The sequence below is a fragment of the Pelodiscus sinensis genome, chromosome 1, assembly GCF_052426305.1.
Source record: "Pelodiscus sinensis isolate ZL-2025 chromosome 1, ASM5242630v1, whole genome shotgun sequence".
Classification (NCBI taxonomy): domain Eukaryota; kingdom Metazoa; phylum Chordata; order Testudines; family Trionychidae; genus Pelodiscus; species Pelodiscus sinensis.
In genome coordinates this window covers 60,224,894-60,242,833 of record NC_143052.1, presented here as the reverse complement: position 1 = coordinate 60,242,833, position 17,940 = coordinate 60,224,894, and positions in this window count along the sequence as shown.

Here is a 17,940-nt window from a genome sequence, read left to right as displayed (position 1 = left end):
TGTAGTCCTATGCCTTATGAATCAGACTATTTTACTTCTCTTATTACTCTAATTCCTTTTGTACATGTAATGTGGACATCTCAGAATGGAAGAGGATTACTTATTGTGTGATATGTTTCAAAGAAGGGGTTGGAATTTTGTATCAACCACAAAGGTTGAAGGGGGCTTACAAACATTGAGGTAATTTTTTCAAAGGCATAGAGTGGAGTTAAGTATTCAACTCCCACTAACTTTCAGTTTTATTCCTTTGGGTCCTAGAAGAGAGAAATAATTAGTAAAGAAAAAAAAGGCTTATTGATTTTAGCTTGAATCAATCACAAGTGAGCGAAGAAAACTTGGAAAGTGGAAAATACTTTACTTACTAACAACACATAAAACCATTGGAAAGGCAGAGTATGGTGAAAGAGCTTTTGACAAAGAGTTATTGGCACAGAGAGAGTGAACGAGAGAAGCCTTGATTTTTAAAACATTATAAATTAAGTAAACAAACATAGTGAAAACAAGAAAATAAATTACAAATGACAAAATAATTGCCCATCCTGAACAATACAAAGTGCATTTCCAATAGCACACTACTGAATAAATTGATCCAAATTGTCTATAAGACTAGATCTAAACTCCAAATGAAGGTGTAAAATCACTAGAAAATTTTAAAAAACCAACCAACCAACCAACCAAACAAACAAAAAAAACCCCCAAAGAACCAAACCCTGCATCAAAATATTACATTTTCTACTTTTACGTTATCTTTGCTTAACTCAGACTAAAGCTTGCAAGTCATAACACAGATTTAAAGGTGTGAAAATGTACTTAATATTAAAGAAAAAGTACAGTACGAGGAAACTCAAGGGATAATGATTAAAAAATAGCCTGAAGTAAAATAACTAGCCATAAGAAACACATGAAAAACAGTCTCCATGTCACCAAAAAGGACATTACCGAGTCAAACAATGCATAAATACATTGTAGCAATACTCCTGTGAAAAATTATCTATTGGTGATTGCCCATACTCTTTGCAATCAGAGGCTTATTCACAATTGGCCAGGCTGACATGCATCACCAAAAGCTGCCTTCTTCATATCTTATTGAGATAACCAACATATGTAATAAAAATGATGAATCTTTAACACATGTACACACAATAACTTATGACCTAAGATATGAAAAGCAGACGATCCATTGAAGTCAAGCAAGCTGTCAGGCTTGGCTACATCCCAGTCCTCAGCAGGAGCAACAGGCTAGAAAATAGAAACATCAGTATAATTGGAAATGGCTTGCTCAAGGGGACAACTGTATAGACTGGCAACACTGCCTCAGGAAGGGATGATTCCACCTCGGATAAAAACTGAGAAACCCAAAAAACGGAATGAAAACCAAACCTGACAGGCAAGATAATCACTGAGAACCATGTACAATTTGTAATATCAATTAAATGAACCAGTTTTGTTACAGCTGCTGCTATTAGGGAAGAGATAAGACCCCTAAAAATAAGATTAGGAACCCTCACATAAGAGTTAAATCCAAGGTCCAGCAAGCAACCCTAGGAATTCTAGCTGTCTAAGCCGCAGCCTTGGCTTTAAAAAAAAATCCACATCTTAAAAGCTTTGATAAAAGCTGGGTTATATTTTAATATTGAGCCATCGAGTCCAAAAAAAAAAGTTCTTGACCAAAATCAAAACCTCCTATTTGCTGAGGAAAAGTAATGGCTAATTACTTCCAAAGAAAAGCAGCTGCTGCAGAACCTGTAACTGAAAAGTAGTCACTCTTCTCAAAAGATTTATGACTCCTGACTTCACCTGGTTCTACAAGAGACACACACTAAATATTTTGCCTTGGCCAATGATGGAGAACCCAGAAAAAGTCCAAAAGAGTCATTGAATTTTTTTCTAAAATGAATAGATGGTTATCCAAAACAACCCATTTGTGCATCACAACATAGACATTAATAATTTATTTGCCTCTAATGCATCCTCCTCTTCATGAGTCTCAGAGGAATAGGTGTGTTAGTCTGTATCTGCAAAAACAATTAGTCCTGTGGCACCTTAGAAACTAACAGATTTATTAGGGCATAATGATGACTTGAGGCTAATCAAGTCATTAACACAAGTAACTTCTTGCTTTTATTGTTATTATATATACCTTTATCTCTGAAACTTTCACTCCAATTCATCTGATGAAGTGGGTTATACCCACAAAAACTTATGCCCTAATAAATCCATTAGTTCTTAAGGTATCACAGGATTCCTCATTGTTTTTGCATCTTCAGAAGGAGAATCAAAGCAAACACTATTTCCATCTTTGCAACTTCCTTTCCAACTATTCCTTAACTCCCTCCCGATACTCATCCAAACTCATCCAGGATATGTCTACACTATGGGGATTTTCCAGGATACCTGAAAAACTCCTCCACATCCAGGGAACCACATCTGCTCTTCTACTTTTTTTTTGCAGAAGAGGAGATGCACTCTTTCAGAAACCCTGTCTTCCTCCTCCAATGAGGAAGAAGGGCTCTTCTGAAATAGAAGGCTTTTCTGAAATTTGGCCCAGTGTAGACAATTTGCATACCTTTTTCCAATAGATCAGTGTAGTGCAGACATAGTCTCAGTCAGGAAGGCACTTTCAAACAGGAACAATGGAGGTGTTATAGAAAGAGTTTACAATAGCTCAGACAGGGACCTACCATCTGATTCCCATAAAAACGTGAAAGGGATTGTCATGGCTCCTTCCCCACTCTGGCATGATAAATGCAGAAGTGGGGGCCAGCAAGTGTACCCCAAAGCCTTATCTACCAGGCTTTGGTATAAAACTTCCCCCCAAGATCTTAAAAACCTAGATCTTGGGAATAAAACTTCCGCTGCCACCACCCAAATGTTGATAAAGAAATCAGGGGAAAGATCATTTGGGAAATCTTACCCCTAAAATAAAAATCAAGGCACACAATTAACCACTGCCAGGTTAATAAAAAGAAAAGAAAGAACCTTTATTATTACAACAATATTCCTGTTGCAAACATAATGACTAGATAGGGAGGTAACAAAATATACTCATGGAGAAACTCCATGGGCCTAGAACTTAGTTACAAAGAAAAGCCAAAACATCTTTTAAACAGTGCCAGATCTCAGATCCCATACCCAATCCTTAAAACAATAAAACCTAACGAATCTGCCTAAACTTTACCCTACTTACAGAAAATGAAGAATGGTGTCTTGGAGAGAGAGAGAGACATGCTTGTCCCTCTCTGTAGCTGCAGAGAACTCCCCGAGAGACAAAAGGAGAAACCCCCCCCCCAAAATTCCTTTGTCCCAGTTTGAAAAGTCCCACCTACATTCTTATTGGTCTCTCCACCTGGCTAGGTGTAGTTAACCCCTTAATCCCCAGGCTGCTGGCTAACCCTCATAATCATGACAGGGATCATTCAAACACTATTTACCTAAAGTAGACCATGTATAATAATTGTACAGTAACTGCATGCAGGAAACAAACCTGGGCCCAAAACCAAAAGCACAAGGGTGGGAATCAAATAATCATAAAAAGATGTCTCTTGATCAAGTGAAATAAACCTAATGTGTAAGTCAAATATTTCTGAAGTTGAAATTATATTCAATGATAGAAAAATATTATCAGAAATGACCCTATTGGGGATGCCATAGATTTGATCAAGGTAAATAGATGAACCAATCTATCTATTAACCAAAAACTTTGAAGAAAGATTATAGCTGGAACAAAGCAGGGACACAGGTCTCCAATTCTTCACTTTTCCAAGCTCCTCATTCTTTGGCAGCAGGATAAGGATTCCTTGATGGTAACTGAGAAGCAATATCTTCTCTCTGATGCTCTCATGAAAAACCTGAAGCAACTCCATTTGAAGAAAGGTCCAAAAAGCCTTTTAAAACTTAATAGGCAAACTATCAATATAAGGTACCTTCTTTGGAGCAAGAATATTTAGGGCCAAAGGTGATTGTGAGAGCATTAGATTCTGTTCAAGTCTGTCCACATCCCACGTTGAGATTTTAGGAAGATCCTCAAGGAACTGTCAGCTCTCAGATGGACACACACAGGCTCTGTGGAATACAGGTCTGAGAAAGAAAAAAATACAAGTATACCAAAGTTCCTACTCCCCAGAGAATCTGAAAGCACTTGACCCAATGATCTTCCATGCCACCCACTTCCTTTCAAGTCCTAACAAAAACTGAGTAAATGCATCCATTTGAGGAAGGCCCTGAAGTTTGGCCCTAACCAGTAGATCCTGAACTTCAGTATTCAACAGCTCCCTCAATAACAGTTTTTATATTTCAAGCTCCCATGTAACCAAGCATCCTAACTGCCATGAAAAGCTTTCTCCAGTGCCAGAATACTCATCTCCAATTTTAGCAGGGTTTACTGCTGATTAAAACATTGAATATGTAAAATTACCTATTGCCATCTCCTCAAGGAGGAAAAAAAACATCCTTTGAGTCAACCAAGATTCCACAAAAACAATTGACAGAGTCCCAAAAGTAAACATCTTGTAAAAGGAGAGCTTTAAAGTGTCTTGATAATTATCTTGAATGGGAAGGGAAAAAAACATATATAAGACCAAATCATGGCTTAAAAAGGGCTTAATTCATGTTTTTTTCTTTGACCTGTTGTTGATGTAATTGCAGAAATTACTAACATAAAAGACAGGTCTGAGAAATTGGATTTAACCTACTGGACAACTCTTGGAATCCCTAATGACAGGTAGATAGCTTTCCTCTTGAACCTCATTATTTGACCACTCAAGATCCCTCCAGGCTATGGGTAATTATTGTTCGGGAGTACTTTAAGCAATTGTATTTGTATGTGCTCAGGGTCACCAACAGCCACGGTAGGCCCCAGGACCTGGTGTGGGGTGGGCTGGCTCCATGCTCCCATAAGGGGCAGGACGTTGGGTGAAAGGTGCAGGGCTGGAGCAGCCAGTCCTCTGTGATTCCTAGAGTACACCATGTTGCCTCCCCAACCCTTAGAACTGTCCAGAGTATGTGGTGTGGCATTCCAGCAGCAATTTAAAGGGCCTGGGATTCTGGGCAACTCCACTGCTGCAGTAGCTGCAGAGGCAGCTGGGAGCCTTGGGTCCCTTTAAATTGCCAGACTTTAGGGTAACTGACCCTTGCTCCCCATCCTCCTGTCAGTGGGTCTGTATGTGCTTGAGATCTTTTTTTTAAAAAGATAATTTTTGAGTAAAGGCATTTTATTGATAGTGTTGGAGACTAATAAAGTGAAAGCTTAAAGTAAAAGCATTTGATTTTGTGCTATTTATGCCAGCCATATAGCAGATGGAGTTGTATCTTCCTTGATTTGTTTCCTGATACCACCTAACAGACAGTAGTTACTGAGAGCTTTGGATTTAAGGAAACCCAGGTAACAACCAGTTTGTTGACAAACAGAAACAGAACAAATTGAAACTTAGACAGAAAGACACTTCTCATAATATACTCAGCAGACAACAAACACTGATTAAGGTCAGGAAACTAATTTGCCACATCTACTCCACATTTTCCCTTAGTCTCTCTCAGCAACATACAGTATTGCCAGGGGTATATTCCTGCTCAGGGACTCAAAGTCGATCTGTGAGCACATAATCTCCAATGCTCTTGGAGTCACTACTGACCTCAAGGGAGGGGAGGGTTCCTGATAGACTGGAGAGAGTGGGGTTGCTGGGACTGAGCACAGAATTCTCCATGCCCCCAACCAAACAACCATCCTCCCTGATTGTACTGACCAAACTAGCTTTTAGCTTTTGGAAACTGGTGGCCCCTTCACCTTCAGTGGCTATTTTTTATTTTGGGGGTTTGCCAGGGATCCTGAACCACCAGTCAAGGCTGTGGGTTCTGTAAGAACAGTCTCAAAGCTTCCATGTCACAGTCAGGGTCAGACTGAGAGTCCACAGAATCAGTAATACCATCTCCCTCATGTTGTAAAGGGGGCACTCCTCTCCCTGAACCAACATCCCTAGTCATTTAGGGACTTTTCAGAGTGTCTGCCACCGCCATCCCAGCTTGTGCTTTCTCTCACAAACCCCCACATTCCCAGGGACAGTCTGACTCTTCTTAGGGAACTGATTAAATGAATGTTTCAGTCTCCCACAATGAAAACAGGCCACATGTCTTCACTGGCAACAAACACACCATAGCTATGCTCACCAGTGTTATATTTCAGGAAAGCTTTCAACATTTCAGTAGCATTGTTTAAGAAAACAGGAAGGTCTGTATGAAAGGACAAGACATACCAAAGCTCTGGGTTTTTAAAGCCCAAAGAAATCCTCATAATAAGGTTAGTGATTCACCATAACTCACCAGCTGCTCATTTCCTAAAAAAGGAGGAACATTACAGATAGTGACTTTAATAGCGGGTGTTGAGAGGGGCACCACAGAGACAAGAGCAACTTGCACTACGGTCCCTTCCAGAACAACTTTATCTAGAAAGTTAAGTATAGCAACGAAGGCTGCAGGTTTGCTTAGTACCTCACATATGAAACTCCGGTTACATTCCCCACAGATAGAACACAAACCCCCACAGAGGCAAATCTGCAAAACACAGTAATCAGTTAAACCCTCACTTAGGCTATGTCTACACGGCAGTTCTTTTTCAGCATACCAGAGGAATGATGGAAAAGCTATGCCACGTCCAAGGAATGCGTCTGCTTTTCCAAAAAATTTTTTTGGAAAAGAGGATGTGTTCTTTCACCATCCCTGTAAATCTCATTGCACGAGGAAGAAGGGACGTGCCAAAAGAGGAGGTTTTTCCAAAAGAAAAGCAGAAAAAGATATGCAATGCACGTATCTTTTTCCAACTTTTCTTTGTAGTGTAGACACAGCCTCTCTTAGGGCTAGGGCACCTGACTGGGAGGTAGGATTCATTTCCTTTGCTCTATTGTTTCTATTTATCCACAGCAGAGCAACTTCTACAGGAGAGAATAGGTGAGTCCCATACCACACTATACCATAGCTCAATGATTTGAGACCCTCTCTCCCAAGAGGTAGGAGACCACTACTCAAATCCTCCTTGGCAGTTGTGAATTGGTCTCTCACATCACAGTTAAGTGCTCTAATCACTGGGGGTACGTCTACACTACAGCGCTAATTCGAACTAACTTAGTTCGAATTAGTTAATTCGAACTAAGCTAATTCGAACTAACGCATCTAGAACTAAAAACTAGTTCGAATTAGCGTTTTGCTAATTCGAACTAGCGCGTCCACACTGATTGGCTGCAGGGGCGCATTTAAGGGCGGTTGAAACTGGTTCTGGCAGGGCATCAGGTCAGTAGTTGCGTTGTGTGGCTGCTGTCTGAGGCTATCTGAGGCTCGTGCTTAAAGGGACCCCCCTGGACAGCCAGTTGTCAGCTTTTCCTGCTTGCTTGCCAACCTCGCCGAGGGACAGCAAAGCGTTGGTCTCTGTGCCCGTCTGTGTTGGTGCTTCCCTTCGGGGGGGCCGCCGCAAGTGGCAACCTGGAGCCAGAGCTCGCCCTGCACCTTCTGGTGCACTTTCTGGACTTGCTGCTGCAAGCCTGTCAGCAATGGCTCGAGGCTGCCTGGCACCACCTGGTGCACGTCAGCTCCCTGCCTCTCCACCTGGCCACCCTGGGGGCTGTGGAGGAGCCGCGGTGGCGCCCCGGCATGGGCGTGCCCTGCCGCATCTGGCGTCTGGACACCAGCAGCGACTGGTGGGACCGCATCGTCCTGGAGTGCTGGGGGGGGGACACCTTCCTGGAGGGACACCTTCCTGGAGCTCTGCAAGTGGCTCACCCCTGCTCTGCGCAGAAGGGACAATCGCATGAGGCCCGCCATCCCCCTCCAGAAGCGGGTGGCTATCGCCCTCTGGAAGCTCTCCACGCCGGACAGCTACCGATTCGACGGGAACCAGTTCGGCGTGGGGAGATCCACCGTCGGAGCGGTGCTCATGCAGGTATGGCACTCGTCGGCCACTGCGCCGGAGGAGGGAGGGGGGCTGCAAGGAGGGGATGGGCCGCCCCAGGGATAAAGTGGGGGAGGGAGGAGGAGAAAGCGCCCCGCACTGGAGGGGTCGGTCTGTCCCGGCCGTACTACATGCCACCAGGGGGGTTGCTTCCGGGAGTGGGGCGCAGGGCACTTCCAGGGCACGAATGCTCCCAGCCACCCGGGCGCCCCACTGATTGGCGCTTTGCTGTGTCTCTCTCCGCAGGTGGTCAAGGCCATCAACCGGGTGCTGCTCCGCAGGGTGGTCCGCCTCGCCGACCCGGATGCCGTCATCCGGGGGTTCAGCGCCCTGGATTTCCCCAACTGCGGGGGGGCCATCGACGGGACGCACATCCCCATCCGTGCCCCGGAACACCAGGTGTCCCGGTACATCAACCAAAAGGGGTACTTCTCCATCCTCCTGCAGGCCGTGTGTGACCACCGGGGAGAGTTCATGGACATTAATGTGGGCTGGTCCGGAAAAGCACATGACGCCCGGGTGTACCGCAACTCCTCCGTGTGCCAGCGGCTGCAGGACGGGACCTTCTTCCCCGACTGCCACATCAGGGTCGGGGACGTGGACATGCCCGTGTGCCTGGTGGGGAATGCCGCCTACCCACTGCAGCCGTGGCTGATGAAGCCCTACACGGGGCACCTCAATCCCTCCCGCCAGGCCTTCAATGCCAGGCTGACCAGGGCCCGCATCGTGGTGGAGGGAGCCTTCGGGCGACTGAAAGCCCGCTTTCGATGCCTCCTCACCCGTCTGGACCTGGCCGAGCACAACATCCCTCCCGTGGTGGCAGCATGTTGTGTGCTCCACAATTTATGTGAGAGAAAGGGGGAGGCTTTCCTGCCAGCCTGGATGGCTGAGGCTGACCGCATGGCTGGCCACTACGGTCAGCCCCGCACCGCCGCCGTCCGGGAAGCCCAGCGGGGGGCCGTCCGGATCTGGGAAGCCCTGCGGGAGAGCTTCCTGGTGGAGGAGGAGGACTGAACTCTCCCTGCATGCCCCACTGGGGCCTTCTTCTACCCTACCCCCTTCCCCTTTCCCCTCCCACCTACTGTCAAATAAAGACACCTGTTTTTCAAACAAAAACGTCTTTTTATTTTACATAACTGGGGTGGGGGGGAGGGAGGGAGGAATGAGGGTGGGAGAGGAGAGGGGGAAACCTGGGACAAGGGAGCTGGAAGGGGAGGGAAGGGAGGAAGGGAAAGGAAAGCTTAGGGGTGGGGGTCCAGCTGCCTCTCCTGTCTCGCAACACTGCGGGTCTGGGGGCATTGGTAGGGAATGGTTGTGGAGGGTGGGGCAGGAGGGACGGGGGGTGTGGAGGAATCAGGAGCAGGATCAGGAGGGGGAGCAGGGGGAGCAGGAGGGGGAGCAGGAGCAGGAGCCGGAGAAGGAGGAATTGGGAAGCGGTCGAGCAGGCTCTGGAGGTGGCCTCTCAGGGCACGGCCCTGCTCCTCCAGTGCCTCCAAGCTCCTCCGGCGCAGCCTCAGGTCCTCCTGGACCCAGTGGTCCTGTAGACGGAGCTGTTGCTCCAGGAACCGGAGGTGCCGCCTCTGGTACTCCTCCTGGTTCCTGGCTCTCCTGCTTGCCCGTTAGTTCGAACTAACTTTGTAGTGTAGACATACCCTGGGTAAAAGAGATGCCATAAGCATCACTGCTCTGGCCAGATTTTGACTTGAGCTTCTGAGTAGGGCTACTGGATCACATCCCATAGGTGGGTAAATGCCTATCTTCCCAGTTCATTAAATGCTTCAGGCCTTTTTTGGGAGATAGGCAACTGAATGTTTCTAGAGTCAGGCAGCAGCATGGCTTGAGGCAGAGACTTCTGCACTTCAGAACACATTTAACCTGACGGTCTAGATACGGATTGAATCTAAGCACCTACAGAGCTCCACAGGAACTTTGTAGATCAAACCAATCCTAAAATAGGAATGTGGGTCTCTAAACTCATATTTAGTGCTTATGTCTGGGTTCTAAGTGCTTAAGTACCTTTGTGAATCTAGACCAAAGCATTCAAGAACTCTACTCAAAATCTGAGGCACTCAAAATTAGTGACCACCTTTTACAAATACTGAAACTCCAAAGTTCCTGACTCTCAGTCCTGTGCTTGCTTCATCAATTTGATTTTGTCTGTAGAGTTATAGATTATTCATATTAAACAAGTGAGATGGTCCAACACAGCAGAAAGAAAGGAAGTGAAAAGAACAGCCATTGACCTTGTAGATCTGTTCTGTGATTAATTATTAACTGGCTTGAAAGCAGGAAAATAGAAGGATAGTGCTTTAACCATTTTATTTTTTAACAGAAATCTGTAGGGTTCTACTATTCGTTTCTCTGCAGCTGCCGGGATTAGCTGTACCAAATATACAGTGTGAAAATTACAGCCTTATATTTGCCATGTGCTGAAAAGGGCTGAGATTATAAGGGACATATATTCACTAACATATTTATTCTTTGCAGGTAGCAGTATTGATGGCATGAAGCAATGCAAGTACTCGTTTGAGGTAAGGAGAGATACGATCACCAATTTCCAGTTCAAGCGCTAACATCTCAACACATTAAGAATAGCAACATAGTGTCAGCTCAGGTTGCAAGACTGAGGCAAACAGAGATAATACTAACTCTTCTACTTCACTAAGCATTTTTTTTAAAAAGACAACCAAGGCCTATTATAGACATACAAGGACTGAAGAGCTTGCAGATGGTGTTTGCATGAATGCTTCCAGTCTGCGCTCAACTAATTCCAGTCGTCTGTGCTCAACTAATTCCTGTCACGCTATGGTATCTTTAGAGCAGACTGGAAAAGTACCATCCTACATGGCATATAACCTTTGATCAGTATTCTCCATAGGACGAGAAAATTCATTTTTTGCCCAGTGTTTCATTTGAAAAAAAATCCTCATTGGCAAGAGATATTTTTATCTTATGGAACAGAGGAGATTGGGAAGAAGCCCTAATTCCAAAGTGAAGTGTACCTTCCCCATGATGGAGTAGCTTTCTGTTTCAGGATCTTGCTGGAGTTTTGCTGTGATGATTAATGGTCCATCCCAAGAGGACTGCCCTAAGTTGAACAAGTACAGGAGCAAAAAAATTGTTGCTTTTGACTTACTTAAAATGAACCCATTCAGAGCTCTTCTCACTTGTAGAAAATATGCACAATTTTATCAACAGCTAGGATTAGAAGTGTGCAAAGTTCCCATACCTAGGAGTTCCCTTAAACTCTCCTATTCAAGTACTGACCCATCTGAAACATGTTTACATGTTCAGATCTGACAAGGTCACAGAGCAAGATGGTAGAACTGAAGGTACCTTTAGTGTACTGAGTCTGGTTCTGCTTTCCTGATCCAAACAGGATTTAAATGCCTTCTACATCATTGGAATTTCATTTGTTTAACATAATTCCAACTCTTATTTTTTACTATGAATTTTGTATTCTCTGGAGGTGTCCACTTTGGGCAATTGGACAATAGGGCCGTGTCCAGACTCAGGGGTTTTTTCGGGAAAAGTAGCCTTTTCCCGAAAAAACTTCCCCTGCGTCCAGACTCAAGCTGCGTTCTTTTGAAATTATTTCGAAAGAACGCGGCTTTTCTTTCGATGGCGGTAAACCTCGTTTCACGAGGAAGAACGCCTTCTTTCGAAAGTTCCTCTTTCGAAAGAAGGCATTCTACAATGTAAAGAGGCCGTCTTCGAAAGAGAGCATCCAGACTCGCTGGGTGCTCTCTTTCGAAAAAGCAGATTTCCTCTATCGAAAGATCCGCCTGCAGTCTAGACGCGATCTTTCGAAAGAGGCTCTTTCGAAAGATGCTTTCGAAAGAGCCTCTTTCGAAAGAAGCCTGCAGTCTAGACATAGCCTAGGTGTGTAAAAGACGATAGGTGAAATATTTAGCCCAGTAGACCATGAAAACAGTACATTATTACCTGTAATAATATGTTCTTCTTTCTTGATTTTCAGGGAATAACCACTATTGAAACGCTTTAACCCAGATCTACAAAGGCACTAACATGCCTAATCCCAGTTACTGAGATCCACAAAACCACCATATTTCTTCCCACCCATTTTGTTTTGAGTTAAGTAAATGCCTAATTCCTTCTCATATGAAATGACTTAGGTGCTTAAGCCACCTGACTCCAGGACAGGGTTCCGGGTCATGGCTCACTAGCAGAGGTGGGTGTCTAACCTTCTGAGGCTACGTCTACACTACAGGGGTTTTGCGCAAAACCCGCAAAGCGTCCACACCTCAAACGCGTTTTTGCACAAGAAAATTTACAGTGAATCAACAGAACAGAGGGGTTTTTGCCATGTAGGTATTCCTCTTTTAACAAGGAATAAGCCTTTTTGCTCAAGAGCTCTTGCAGGTGTCTTGGTGGCCATTCGGTTAATGATAATCAGCTTTCTTGCGAGAGCATCCATGCAGTCTGGATGCTCTCTTGCGCAAAAGCACATCACTTTTCCGATGCGCTTTTGCAGTGTGGTCGCGCTCTTGTGCAAGATGTTTTTGCGGAAGATCTTTTCCGCAAAAAGCTTCTTGCACAAAAAGCCTACAGTCTAGATGGAGCCTGAGGGGGCAGAATTGAAGACACTCCTCTCAATACAGTATCTCCTATTGGCTCCACAGCTAGTGCACTGCTTTTCGTGGCCTGCATTCAAAGGTGCCTCTCTCTGCTGATTCACTGTATGTGAATGGCCTAGGAGTCTTACTAAGATTTTGTGGATAACATTATTCTTCCTATGATTTTCTGGGCCTTAGTGGCTTCCTGAAAGGGAAATGCATGGTGTAAGAAAGTTACACACTTTGTTTGCATTTCAAAACTGGTAAAATCTGATGTTTTCAGAATCTTTTAAAAAGATGATGGGTGTCCACCCTTCCTGATAACTTCAGAGGTGTTAAAGCATCTCAGTCAGCACATTCTAAAAGACGTTCTGAACCTTAACAGAATTTGATTTTGCAAATCTTCTCATTAGTCATTTCACCCTTCTCAAAGGTCAATCAATAATAATAATAAAAAGCCGGGTTCTCCATTGTTTTATGTAGCCACATGCACTTTTGTAAAAGAGGCATTGAGTGATGCCATTCTGACTTAGTAGCATTCTATGCCCATTTTACAGAAGTATGTGACTATAGTGCAACCAATGGGCTAGAGACTTCCCTCCCCCATATTCTGTCTGCTTTAGCAGCTGCTCTGCCTCTCACATCCATCAGTGACTGAGAACAAGTGTACTAGCATATTTTTAATATAAAATGCAAAACTTCTTCCATTTTATCTTATCTGTCATCTCTAAATAAGTTATACTCATCTATACCAATATTCTTCTCATGATACTTAACCCACCAAGACACCAGTTAAGTTATAATTTACATTATGCACTAATACTTATAGTTCAATCTCCATACTCCTTGCATTTGTGCATAGACCAGGGGTTCCCAAACTTTTTGACATGGGGACCAGTAAGCCCATAGTAAGCCGCAGCCCATAGTTTGGAAAACACTGGTATAGACAATAAAACAATATTACTCAATAAGGGTAATAGCTACTAGTTACTAGTTCCACGAGGCGTACAGATAGTTCGGAATAACTACATAGTTCGAACTATCTAGCCGGTGCCGCGTGTAGCCGCGCGGCACGGGGTTCGAACAAGCCGGCTTTTAAAAATGGCGGCGCCGGCTTTATGCTAATGAAGCCCGGGAAATTCAAATCCCGGGCTTCATTAGCAAGTTCGGTATGCATACATTACCCCCCTAGTTCGAACTAGGGGGGTAGTGTAGACATACCCTAAGAGATACTCATCAGCTGCTTAGTTCTTATTCTTATTTTCTAGCTACTAGTTCAGGGGTGGGCTAATACTGGCCCGTGGACCAGATTCATTCCACCAGGGTTACCCACTGGTGGCCCCCCATGCTGCTGTATTTACCTGCCCCTCTGAAGGTACAGGGGATCACAGCTCCCATTGGCCACAGATCAATTGGTTCCCAGCCAATAGGAGTTGCGATTGCCCATACCTGCGGAGGTGCAGGTAAATATAACGGCAGCAGCCCAGCAGGGGCTAACCCTGTTGAACCACTGCCACTTTATTGCCCACCGCAGTAGGCTAAGAGAATGTGTGTTTTTAAAACCTGAGGCCCACACAACTGGAATAGCTGTCTCAACCTCTATTTCTCAACCATCTCTAATCACTGGCCTAAATCTGCACTGATCTCACTCACAAAGCTAACATTTGTTCTCTTGTTTCTTGCTTATTCCATCCAGAACAAAAGACATTCTGAAAATATGCAGAGAAAAAATATAACTTGTAACTGGCTGCTGAGAAGGAAGATGGACATTTCTTTTGCTGTAGGCTCCTTCTCAGCTTCACTCTAGAGTCATGGGCAGGTAGCAAGTTTTGGGCCCAACAGGCTATCCCATGAGGGAACATGAAAATGGAAAGCTAGGATTTAATGTCTTGCTCTTGTTTGTTACTTAGGGCACCTCTATGGATATGTCTACACTACATGGCTATTTTGGGATATCAGAGGTATCCCAAAATAGCTCCCCCGCGTCAACATAAGCTGCCCAGCCAAGAAAAAGAACATTCACTCTTCCTGCCCCTCACCTTTTTCATTCTTTTTTTCTTACTCTTCCTCCTATATTATAAGTAAAAAGAAGTAAATGAAAATAAAGGGAGGTACCTGGATTGTTTTTGTACACTAACTTTTTTCACAGTCCACTTGAAAATTGTTAAAGGTCTCGGTGGACCATTCAATGATCTTTCCAAATATTGTTTGTACCATTAGCTAACTATTATAAAATGCTTTGGATAAGAGATTTATAAAAATAACATCATAACCTTTCCTCAGTGCACCTGAATGGAGCACAGTTTGAAAACTTCTGTTCTAGATGAAAGCTTGTATTTGCATTAAGCTAACGTGAACTATGTGGAAAAAAATAACATGTATAGATCATGCATAAATAAAAGTTAAATTTCTCTGAAGAAACTTATTCAATCTAAAAAAATTATTCAGACAGCTTTTTTCTACACTTTTTCTTTACAAAATCATCAGTTAAGTTGTAAGTAATATTTTGTAAAGAAGTACAACATTACTGACCTTTTCAAATGTTCACAACTCATTATATTTTGCAAATAATTTTTAACTCAATTGAATATAGAAAAAGAACATTCACCAGAAGAATTTGTGACAGGTATTGTTAACAACATTTTTCAGAATGGTTTCTACATTTGGAGAGGTTGCCTGCAAACCGTCATGTACAAGTCTTTACAAATCAACTGGTGATCTCGAAGCACAGACCTAATAATTTTCGATAAAAAGAATGAAATGTTTCACTTCATCTTCAAAAAGATTTGTGTCTATGTCCTCTTGGTAGAATTCATTTAGCTTCTTAGTGGCTTTTAGCATCTTCATCCATATTTCTATCAAAAAACATGAAAAATAAATCAACAGTTTTCTTTAGAGCTTCACCTCTACTCTGCAATTGCACTATTATGTTGTTACATATAACACTGATGGTATCAATGATGATTTTCTTTCCCTTTTAAATTGATTTCATTGTCTCTAGTTTCACTGAAAAATAACTTCTTGGGTTTTTTATGCTTCTCACCAGATATATCAGAGGAACTTATATTTACTGTTAATGTTAGTGAACTTCCATGACAAATCTTGAAACTGAGGATAAACAATTATGCAGCCTTCAATAAATTTATATCAACTTTTTACAGTGATTTGCTGACATCATTAATTCTTTGATGTAAATTGTTCCTCTAAATAGTAAAAACAGCAATATAATTCTTTTCAAACTTTTCGGCAAAGGATTTTGCTTCAGTTTTTGCACATGGATTTTCAGAATTTGATGTGACTGTGTCTAATAAGGTTCTTCTTCTAACAACGTAGCTCATTTCCAAAGCCAAAACAGCAACTGCACCTGGTGTCACAAATTCTTTTGACTGTCAAATGTTTTCCATTTGCCTGCTCCAAGCGTGATTGTAACATGTGTGGAAACTGAAAAAAAAAAAGCATACATATTTTGAACAAAATGAAAAAAATGAGCAGCTTCCTAAAAAGATGCAGTTGCAGCATTTCAGATTAAATTTAAGGAATGGCTGGAACGTGGCATGAATAAAGCAGAGGGATTTGCATTGTTCAGTCTTACCTGTAGACCTGAATATTTCCCCGCCATATTTGCGATGTTATCAAAGCTCTGCCAATAACAATTGTTGATGTACAAATCTAAATTTGTAATGATTTCGAAAATCTTTGGGCATCCTTCTTTCAAAAGAAGGATGTAAATTAGACACTTCAAAATTGCAAATGAAACTGGGATTTTAGTAATGGAGTAGTAAAAGCCAGCCCCTGTCTTTCCTAGACGCAGGTTCATACCTGGGTGCGGACCGCAGGCACAGGAACTAAAGGTGTAGGCAGTGCTGCTGACAGAATAGCCAGGACCCTGGGCATGGTGTGGGGGTACAGGTTTGGGCTCCCAGAAGGGCAGGACCTCACGTGAAAGGGGTGGAGCTAGGGTTCCAGTGCAAGATCAGGCCTGCCATGGTGGGGCTAGAGAAGAAGACTAACAGAGGATCTCCATGCTGGCAAAGGACAGCTTCAGGTGCCCCAGTGGCCCTGCACTGGCTTGCCTGGAGAAATGGGCAGAGACCCACATGTGCTCCCCCTGAAGGTGAAGGGAGTGCAACTCCATTGGCTACCTGAGCAACCCCGCCCCCACCCTGGGTTCTCCATCCCCTAGCCACTCTCTCCCTCATTCACAGGTAGCCACCACTCACTAGGTAGCAGCCAACAGCAGTGCAACATTACAGGGACTGGAGGACTCAGGAGTTAAAGGCAGTGCGAGAAGCAACACTTTCTCGCTTCAAAGTGCGACATTTTCCTGCCAGCTGTGCAGCTTGCAGTCTCTCCAGCCTCCAGTTGGCTCTTCCCCCACCATGGCAGCCACAGCTGGCCCCCCCTCCCACCCTGTGGGCAGCTGCCACTCACCAGGGATGGTGGCCAGCAGAACAAAAAGAGGCTGGAAAATGCCACTTTTCTCTGGTCGGATGTGTGGCTCACTCATGCTCCTCTGAACACTTCCAGGCCATGTTTGTGCTGCTCGCTGCCTCCTGATGGCTCTCCTGACACTACAGCCTGCAGGTTAGCCTCCCTGCTCTCCTGCCCTCCCATACAGCCCTCTCTGCAGAGAGACTAGCCCCCTCGCGGAACAGCCTGTGCAAGGGTGTGTGGGGAAAGAGTGCCATACCCGGTACTGGACTGCCTGGCTGGGGGGGCACCACGCTGTTGGGGAGGGCCCATACCAGGGCACAGTATGTTTCATTTAAAATCCTCCCCTGCTCTGGCTAGCAGAGTCTTCTATCCTTGAATTATACCTGTCATGCCGTCTGGAGTGGCTCAGGACTGTATGTGCCTACCTCTGGGCAGGCTGTCAAAAACAAGGCAGACACCTCAAACTGGTGATATGTTCTATTAAATTTCACCAAGCCAGTGATAAATTTGAACTCTTGGATCACCTTAATAGTCTTATCCTTGAATTACATGCAGTCTCCTTAGACTCTCCAGTCAATCTTGCCACCCGGACAAATTGGACTGAGTGATAAATGGTCACATGATATCTAAGTTGCTTTCAGTTCCAAGAGATCCGTCACTTACCCCAGATCAGCTAGCACCCAACATACAACAAAGAGAATGTCTATGGAAAATTCTGTAATAAACTATCCCCAGGTTTATTAACTAGGGTTCTTTCATCCATTATCTAGGGACAGGTTTTTAGGTGCTAAGCTATTGCTTTGGGTTCCTCATCTAATATAAAAATATTGGCTATGATTTATTGAACCTCATATAAAATGGATTAAACCTAGTGCCATTCTTCAGTCTGGAGCACAGTCTTGTTAGGGATTTCTCTTTCCCATGAAAAATATTCCCAGAGGAGAATTTTTTTTCCTCCAGATTATTGGTTATTACACAGGGAAGATAGAACAGATG